Source organism: Oratosquilla oratoria, chromosome 2 (genome assembly GCF_046742065.1).
Source record: "Oratosquilla oratoria isolate Oo_2021 chromosome 2, ASM4674206v1, whole genome shotgun sequence".
NCBI classification, from domain to species: Eukaryota; Metazoa; Arthropoda; class Malacostraca; order Stomatopoda; family Squillidae; genus Oratosquilla; species Oratosquilla oratoria.
Window position 1 is genome coordinate 76,799,821 of NC_134778.1, and position 10,000 is coordinate 76,809,820.

Sequence of the window (10,000 nt, forward strand, 5' to 3'; positions counted from 1 at the left end):
ATGATCTCCTTAACACTCTAGAATATGTACCAAGTGTCTTGGGTCTTGTGTTTGTTGGTGTAACGGGAATTAACTGGCACTGTAACGGACAGTTTCGCACTAGTCATTGTAACGGACATCTTGTTGCCATCGCTTGTCTTTTTGTTTTGCTCTGCTTTGCATTGCATTGCTTGGCTTGGCTTTGTTTTGCTTGGGTTTTTGTTGTTTTGTTTTTCCTTATTTTTTCTTCTCGTTTACTTTCTTTTCTTTTTTCTTTTCTTTTTTAATTTCTTTTACATTCTAGTTTTTTTATTTTTAATTCATTTTTATTAGTAGTATTTTCTTTTTTCTTTCTTTTGTTTTGGTTCTTTATTTTTGTTATTGTTATTATATATATTTTTTCACACTGGATATGATTTTTGCAATCCTGTTACGTGAATGGACACAGCCTATATAGACAGTTCCTGGCGCGGCACCGGGGAACCGCATCAAACCGCGCTGCGCTCTTCTTCCGTGGGAGAACGATAGCGCTCTTGAAGGAGGAAGACAAGAGCGTTCTTGTAGGTAACGGAGTTGCCTTTGGCGGGAATGAAGAGTTTTTCTTCTTTGTCTGAACTGATGTAGATGATGCTTTGCAACTGCTGACGGCTTCGTTGTTGTCTGTCGTCGAGTATTGGTTGAGAAGTGACGGCAAGGTTTGATGTGTTATTTATATTTTTCAATGAGATGCTTCTGTCCCAAACGAGATGATGGTCACAGTGTTGGAGATGAGGTGATGATCATGATGACGATTATACATACATGTGTGTATATATATATATATATATATATATATATATATATATATATATATATATATATGTATATTTAAGATAATTCTGATGAAGGCTGCTATGATGAAGATCGCAATGGTCTTCCAGCTTATAGCAGAGAAGATAGGGCTGGAGAAACAGTAGCAGTTTTTTTGTGACTAATGGCGTGTATAGGATCTCAAGGTATTTAAGAATTTAATTCCGTTTTGAGGCACTCGAAGCTTCGAAACCTTCGAAGTCTTTGAAACGTGCAAGGCTTCAGTACACTTGAGCTTTTGAAAGAATTTAGTTTTCAGAAATATATAATTTCAAATCACTTCAGGTTTTCAAATACTTGAGGATGTATAGCCTTCAGGATTAAGACTATTCAATATTTCGAATCATTCAGAATCTCCGAAATAATTCATGCTCATAGCTATGAATCGTTTGGGACTTCGAAACGTAGGGACAATGCTGTTGAGGGTTCAAAACATTTGTAACACGTAGATCGAGCCTTTGAAGCGTTTGTGGCTGAGAGTCTTTGAAGCATTTCTAACTTCGATAAGTTCGAAGTCTGTGAGATGAGCTTGAGATCCAAGGTTTGAACTTCGGTAGGTTCGAAGTCTGTGAGACGAGCCTGAGACCCGAGGTTAAGACTCCGTAGGCCTACATCGGAGAAAAGTCTCAGGGATCAAGAGAACGAAATGCTCTCTGAGGTTGCAAGAATCAGGTCATCGACCTTTACGCCACGTCAGCCTCCAATAGAGAACTAAGTCTCCCGTGAGGCCTGGGGCCTCTCAGACGACGTGAGTTGCCAACCAACAACGCGCGTTTCGTGCGAGACTTCGGGCGATAGCCGCCGGCGTCGATGTCAACGGTCCGCCGCGCCGAAGACTTCAGGAAAGCTTCTGGGGTCACTCACACAAGACCTCGACCTTCTTCCGGTGACATGAGAACATAAGAATGGAGGAGACTGCAAGAGATCATAAGGCCTATACTAGGCAGTTCCATGTCCCTTACGACATGTCATCCCTTGCCCTAGTTATGTAATCTCTTAAAATAACCAGTTGTTTTAGCGCTCACTACATGGTTATTAAGTCTATTCCATTCGTTAACCACTCTGATGGTAAACCAGTTCTTATCTGTTTCCTTCCTAAACCTAAATTTATCCAGTTTAAGTCCATTACTGCGAGTCCTGCCCTGCTGTCTTAATATGATGACCTTGTCTGTTTCACCCTTGTTAAAGCCCTTGACCCATTTTAATACCTCTATTAAATCACCCCGCACGCCATTATTTCGATCAACAGCGGGAGCTTTTAGGGGGAGCTTCACACGAGAATGGGCGCCTGTGGGAAAGGCAACACGAGAAAGCCTCTCAAAGAAGGAACACTTTTTTTTTTTTTTTCTGTGTGTGGGACTTCGTGGATTGCTCCGGCGGGGCTCTCTTGACCGGCCGCGGTCGTGTTGGGCCGCTATCTCTCTCTCTCTCTCTTTCTCTCTCTTTTTTTTCCTTTCCTTCTCTCCCTCTCTTCGCTTATTACAACGGTGTCACGGCCACCTTACAACTGGTACTCTTGATTCTATGGCTAAAATGGTTTTTCCTTTTTTTGGTTTCCCGCTCAAATTTGCCGGAGCCAATTTTTCGTCGGTGCCTTTCGAGAATAACATGGCCAGAGGATTCCGGAGACGCTGCAAGGGCGGATTAGTTCCTTCCGACAATGTCCATCAACGGTCAAGGACGACCTACGCCAAGTACTAGACAACACTGAGCTGATTAATGGTCACTCTCCATCAGTTTGTTTCATTTCATTTTGACATTTTCTTCTGTCGCTCAATAAAGAATTTGGTTTATCTTTCCTAATCTGTGCAATATTTTCGCAAATATTCAGTATTTTTCTGTTCTTCTTCCGTGTTCGTAAGAGTATTTCACAAAAGTATTTACTTGTTTTCTAACTTGGAATTGAAAATATATTAAATAATGTCTAAAGAAAGTCATTTTATATGGCTGAGCATAGATTATATCTAAGCTTTATTTATACAGTTCCTGCCTGTGATTCACTTTAAATTCCAACACGTCAGACCCTTTCATCCGCACAGAAAGTCTTCAAGAAAAAAAAACATAAATCACTAATATAAACACTGCAAGAATACACATCCCAACCCAGCCTTCTTCTCCAGTCCTTGAGGTCATAACGGAGACTGCGATAAATTTTACTCGTGTTAACCAAATTGGATTACAAAAAATTTACAGTAATTAAATGGTGTATTTCCATGTTTTTATTTTCTTTTTTTCATGTTATGTTGTAGCGTTATGGAAACACAAACAGGTTTCTCTGAGCACTAAGGTTCTTGCTCAATGTCTTGGATGTCCTGAAATGTATATTTTTTTTCTAGTGCACCACGATTTATATATATTTCTGTATCTTTACCACAATGTCAGACTTTCACAAAACACTAAGAACAATACGGAGTCCAACCGCTTAACGATGGAGGATTACAGAAATAATCTTTCTTTCCGAAGTTCCTGAAGACTCGAACCAGAGCCTCCAGGAGAACTCTCGAAACTCACGTATTCACTCGAACTCTCCGAAGCTTCGAACCGACGTTTCAGACACTCCGATACTCGAACGTTTCGGAGGGCGAGCGAAGTCCAAGCGAAGCTTCGATCGTCGAACGGCAGAAAGCTTCGAACAGACTTCGTACCATCGCTGCAGGGAACGAAACATCGGAAACTTCAAATTATAGTTACTGCTTCGAATCGTTGGGAGTTTTGAAGCGTGGCAAGCTTCGAGCTGTGGGTTTAAAACCGTAAACAGGTTCGAATTTTTGAAGTTTTGGTTTAGTTTCATGACGCACATTTGCGGCGGAGGTCTTAGTGTAGGCCTTATGGTCTCTTGCAGTCTCCTTTATTCTTATGTTCTTATGTTCTTAAGACCGGGAATGGGGAAAAGGTGGGGAAGAAATAATTGAATGATGGAATGATGATGGAGATGGAGATAAAATAATGATAAAGTAGAGAAAAACAAAAGGGGGAAAAAGAAAAACATAAGAAAGGACAGACGAAAGAGAAACACCGGGAATGGAAAGAAAAAGAAGAGAAAAATGAAAAAAGAAGAAAAGGAAGAGAAAGAGGGGAGACAAATTAAAACGGACAATTGAAGATGAAGTGTTGGAATTGTTTGATAAGGAAGAGGAATACAAAGAAAAAGACAGAAAAAATAGAGGGAAGGACAAGACGACGAAGAAGGAAGAGGAGGAAAAGGAGAAAAAAATCAGGAAGAGAAACAGGAGGAAGAAGTGGAAGAGGAGGAGGAGGAGGAGGAGGAGGAGGAGAAGTAGGAGGAGGAAGAGGGGGAGGATCAGGAGAAGAGCAAGAATAAGGACAGGAAGAACAGGAGGAGGAGGAGTATTAAGAAGAGCAGGGAAGGAGAAGCAGGAGGAAGGGTAGGAGCAAGAAGAGCAGATAATCCATGAGCAGGAGAAGGAGGAGGTGAAGAAGGAGCAGGAGGTGAAGAAGGAGGAGAAGCAGAGGGATGAGGAAGATGAAGAGCAGGAGGAGAAGGAGGAAGAAGAGGAGAAGCAGAGGGATGAGGAGGAAGAGGAAGAGCAGGAAGAGGAGGACAAAGAGCATGAAGGGGAGGAGGAGGAGCAGGAGAAGAAGGAGGAGAAAGAGCAAGAGGAGCAAGAGGAGGAGGAGGAGGAGGAGGAGTAGGAGGAGGAGGAGTAGGATGAGGAGGAGTAGGAGGAGGAGGAGGAAAAAAGTGGAAATTAAGAAAATACAAGTTTGAGTGGAAAAAAGGAACAAAAGGATTTTTTGTGTAAAATCAGGATGAGAGAAAGAAGAAGATGAGAGGTGGAAGAGAAGGAAGAGGAGGAAGAGGAGGAAGAGGAGGAAGAGAAGGAAGAGTAGGAATCCTTTAACACTTTCAAGTGGTCTCCAGGGAGGATATAAATCACTTGGTGGAAGTCTGAATAAAAATATGATGAGTCGGTTTCCTTAATCAAAGTCGAGGTCAAAACACATTTGACCCCTGAATGACCTGATGGCTGAAGAGGTCGACGAAGAACCATCGGTCGTGGAATCTTATGGAAGTCTTCAAGAAAGAAGATCGCACTAGGAGGAGGTGGAAAAAAATTAAAAGAGGAGGTGGAGAGAGGGAGTGGAAGAAGGAGGAGGAAGAGACGAGGAGGGGTTTGGGTAGAGGAAGAGGGTGGAGGGGATGGAGGAGGTGAAAGAAGAGGAAGAGATAAAGTTGGAGGAGGAGGAGGAGAAGGAAGAGGGGAGGAGGAGAAGGAAGAGGGGAGGAGGAGGAGGAGGAGGAAGAGGAACAGAAAGAGTAGGAGGAGGAGGAAGAGGAGAAGGAAGACGAGGAGGAGGAGGAGGAGGAGGAGGAGAAGGAGGTGAGGAGGAGCAGGATTACAAGGAGGATATGTCAGTAGATTTATGTCTATAAAGAGGAAGAGGAAGAAGAGAGCGATAAGAGTGAGATCAGGATTAGAGATTGATAAAAAAAAAGGAGGAAGAGGAGGGAGAGAAGGTGGAGGAGCAGTGAGGGGGTGGAGTGGAGATGGAGGCGTTAGAGGAGGAGGAGGAGGAGGAGGAGGAGGAGAAGGAGGAGGAGGAGGAGGAGGAAGCGAAGGTGGTTGGCCAAGGAGGAAGGAGGAGTGACCTAAACTCACCTGACTGCTTGGCTTTGTCTCTCCCCTCTGTTGCCGTCGCCGTCTCCGTCTCCGCCGCCGTCTCCGCCACTGTCGCACACGTGGCTACAGAGACCTCGAACCGAGGACAACACGACCACCTTCAGGAGGACGCACAACAACAACACCACCGCCGCCGCCGCCGCCGCCGACAGCAGGTGGGACGAGCAGCAGCAGCCTCAGCAGGAGGTGGTGGTAGAGGGGGAGGTGGAAAAGGTGGTGGTGGTGGTGGTGGTGGTGGTAGTGGTGGTGGTGGAGGAGTTGGTGGTGGTGGCTAGGCAGAGGGGTCCCACCTCGAGGTCCAGGGTCTGTTTTTCCTGCGGGCGGAGGAGTTGCTGCTGCTGCTGCTGCTGCTGTAGGTCGAGCAAAAACCAAGGGCGAGCTCTTCCGACGGAAATTCAAGGGGAAATGTGTCGCTGGCTAGGCGCTGGGCCTCGACGCGTAGCCACGAGGGCGACCTGGCTCCCGCTCCGCCCACCAAACCAATCACGCCCCCATCACGAATTAATTACGCGCGCCGTTGGGCCGGGGCCACGCGACCCGCGGCCTTCGGAACCCCGCGCCGAAGCGCGAGTCTTCCGTGCGCCGCGTGGGGGAGCGGGGAGCACTCGCCCCGGCCAATAGGAAACTGCGAGCTTTGGGGGCGGAGCGGGGCAGGCCAGGATATTGATTACATGGTGCCTGCTGTCTGCCCTCCATCCGACCCGCCCCCTGGCACTCTCACCCCTCCCTTCCCTCCCTTCCCCCCCCTTCCCCTTTCCCCCCTTGCCCCTGACTTGCGCTGCCCCTGAACATCGTCCCTGGCCCGTTTCATTACATCCCTAACCCCGTTCCTTCCCCAGTTTTACACGGACCTTGTCATATATCTTTAACCCCCTCCTTCCTCTTGGTACTCTCCCCTCCCTTCCTTTCCCCTCCCCTTTCTTTCCCCTCCCCTTCCTTTCCCTTCCCTTCCCCCCCCTCCCCTCCTCTCTGCCATACGCGTACACTTCGCCTTACCCCTAATCCTGCCCCTGGAACTTCGTCCCTGACCCAACCTTAAACCCCTGAACGGCTTTCCCCTTGTGGAGCTCTCTTTGTCTCTTAAAGCTAAACACTCCCTCATATCCCTCGATTTCCCCTATCCTCATGCTGTCCCTGTCCCTGAACTACATCCCTCTCCCATCCCCCTCCCCCCTTCAGGGACTGTCCCGTCGCCTCGTCCCCCTCCTTCCCACCCTGGACCTGATTTCTGATAATCACCCTAATCCATCTATCCTTACTCACCCTGAATTCGTCCCTAGGCTCGCTCCCTCCTCTTCCTCCTCCTCCTCTTCCTTCTCCTCCTCCTCTTCCTTCTCCTCCTCCTCTTCCTTCTCCTCCTCCTCCTCCTCTCCCTCCTCTTCCTCCAACTCACCTCTCCCTTCATTACATAGCTAATATCTGTACCGTAACCATCTGCCTCCATCCCCTCCCACTCCTCCCTCGCTTCCTCCTCACCCTCCCTCGTTCCCTGTACTCGTCCCTGAATCTATTATCCGCAAATTTCCTCCAAGCTCCCGGCTTTTTGATAAATCCACAGACTTTTTCCTGTTCGACAACAACTCCCTTTCCTGCCGCTGTCCCTAACCCTAACCTTACTCCCTCTCCTGTCACTCTCCCTGCATTTGTCTTTCCCTTCGCCCCTGCCCCTGCTTGTACCCTGGCCTAGGTCCACGTCCCTGTCACTCCCTTCACCCTATTTCTACCCTTTTCTTAGCCGTAGAATATTATTATCCGTCCCTAATTCAATTACCTCTCCCAGTCCCTTGCCTATCCCAACTGCGTCCCTTGCTCTTGCTTCTTTCCCTGGCTTAGGCCCTGCCTTCATTCAGGGCGTTTGTGTTATCTCCTCAGCCCGCCATGATTCCCTAATTCCTGCATCAGGTCCCTACTTCCCTCGCTGACTCCGTCCCTGACAATGGTCCTTTTTATATCTCCCGTTCTTGTTCTAGTCAGTTGTCTATTGGTGTCCCTGATTCCCTAGACTTCTCCAACACCGACTCTTGATATTCCCCAACCTATGTCCCTGGTTTATCTGACTCCTCCTTTGATCTCTGGTCCCTTGTCCCTGGGCCGCGTCCCTGTTAGCGGACTGGTGGAAACATTCTTTTTCTATCCTCTTTCAACCTTCAACTCTCGCGCTTACCCTCGAGAGTTCTGATTTGTCTGCAACTACTCACTCTTTCCTGATAAATCAGAAATTTCTAGTTGATTTTCCCCTGATAAGATTGCCTCTAGTCAGCCAATTCTGACCCTCAACTACAATTGTGATCTTATGTTTTTTTCATCTTATGTTAGTTCTGGGGAGTCGCGCAGTAGCCTAGTGGATACCGTGTCTATCTTATGAGCAGGTGGTCGTAAGTTCGATTCCCGGGACTTGCTGCAGGCTATGTCGCGTTGGTTCCCGAAGCTCTGGCCAAGCGGAGAGGCGATCGAACATGGAAAAAAAAACAAAAAAAAAAAAAAACGGCTTGCCACAACTGACAGGGCTTTGCCCTACCAGGGGTTTCTCACTTCCCACTGTGTGTGAGTGGGATGGTGATTTATGTGAGTTAGTTCTAGTGCCACTTACTCCACTTCCATAGCATGGCTATTGTATGGTTATTGTATAGTTCTCGTATCCTTAACAGCTATTCTCTGACTGATTCCCTGTCCCTGACAAGGTCTGTTGCCCCTGAAACCTTCTGGTGCTCCAGAAATATCCTGGAATTGATCTAGTCCGATCTGGTCTGACCAAATGTTCCTGGTCTAACCTTGTGTCTACGCCTGGTCCTCTTCGTTTCATCAATATCTCACCGCGCCTGTGACAATTGCCCTACCCCGATCCGAGCCCTCTGTTCCGTTACTCATTACCGTTCCGTCAGCTGACATTTCGTCTTCTGGTTCCTCTGCTCCTCTGGTTCCCTGTGTCAGTGTTTCCCTTGTTCAAATGTTTCTTTTTTCAGACATTTTTCATTAGTTTAAATATTTCTTCTTTTATATATCTTTCCTTCGTTCAAATGTTCCTTTTTTTATGTATCTTTCATTAGTTCAAATGTTCCTTTTTCGTGTTATTGCCTTTTGTTCAAATATTCCTTCTTTCATATGATTTTGCTTTGTTCAAATGTTTCTTTTTTCATATGATTTTGCTTTGTTCAAATGTTCTCTCTTTTATACATATTTTCGTTGTTTGAATACTGCTTCTTTCATATACATGTCTTTTTTGTTCAAATGTTCATCCATATAAATTTATTTCATGTTTTTTCTATCACTCAAATGTTCTTTTTTAACATACTTTTATTTTGTTCAAATTTTACTTTTTCATAGAAGATGCGCCTTTTTCATTTACACTTTTTTTTTCAAATTACTTTTCTTTTGTTTATTTTTCTTTAATATTGATACTCCTTCCTTTTTTTCGTTCAAATATTTTCTTTGAATTAGATTTACTTCAATCAAATGTTCCTTTTTCATATGTCTTTATTTCGTTCAAATGCTCTTTCTTTCACACACGTTTACTTCAATCAAATGTTCATTTTCCTTACATCTTTCTTACGCTCAAATACTCCTTTTCAATATCTACTTTGTTCAATTTTTCCTTACTTTATATCATATATATCCATATTTTTCTCAAATGTTATTTTTTCAATATATACATGGTTTATATGCCCCTTCTATAAACCTTTGTTCAAAATTCTTTATTTCATACAACTTTTTGTTCAAAAGATTTTCTGTCACGCATCTTATAATCGAATTTGCCCTAGTGCCTCGTTCCTTTGATCAAATTATATATTTCTTTCTTTATCAAGCAATATTAATTTCCATCTTTACATTTTAGATGTCACGATAGAACTCTATACATATGAAATTTTCTATTTGCGTTTGATTGGTTTAAGCTTTTATATATATATATATATATATATATATATATATATATATATATACATATATATATATATGTATATATATATATATATATATATATATATATATATATATATATATATATTAGAGCTGGGAACCAGTCTGTTAATCCATTAATCGTTATTAACTTTTGAATTACCTTTGAAAATAATTAACGGACTAATTAACTTCCGTAAACTGCCCGTCAACTTCATAGATAAACTTTCCCTTATTTTCAGATTTTTAGTGCAGATTTTTATGACATTATGACAATATAACTGAACAAGTCATTGTAACGCTTTCCAACCGAACAAATATGTGTTATTTTTATAGTGAAAAAAATTTGTGTCTTAGAAAATGAATAAGTGAAAAGAATATAAAGATATATTTGCTGGAACACATGACAAGTTTTCTTTTTGCTGACATAAGCTCACCAACAGTATATTATATATATATACATATATATATATATATATATATATATATATATATATATATATATATATATATATATATATGTATGCATGTATATGTAGTAGATCTGACGTACGGTAGCTATGCTAATAGGGGAACGGTGGGAGTTTTGCCCGGCTACATGCTTGTTTTATTGCGGTTTGCTTTTGTGCACATAT

The 10,000-nt window shown here is 43.6% G+C and overlaps 1 protein-coding gene across 4 annotated transcripts in view; it reads right to left on the bottom strand.

Annotated features, from left to right (window-relative positions):
- Ets65A (DNA-binding protein D-ETS-3) overlaps nucleotides 1-5,849 on the bottom strand; it is a 546,394-nt gene extending 540,545 nt beyond the window's left edge. For 3 of the 4 annotated variants that reach the window (XM_076211298.1, XM_076211287.1, XM_076211269.1), the window contains exon 1: nucleotides 5,451-5,848. The gene's annotated coding sequence lies outside the window, so the exon portion shown is untranslated. Of the gene's footprint in view, nucleotides 1-5,450 lie in introns of all 4 variants that reach the window. The other variant, XM_076211278.1, reaches the window with a different exon arrangement.
- Between the last annotated feature and the right edge of the window lie 4,151 nt (nucleotides 5,850-10,000).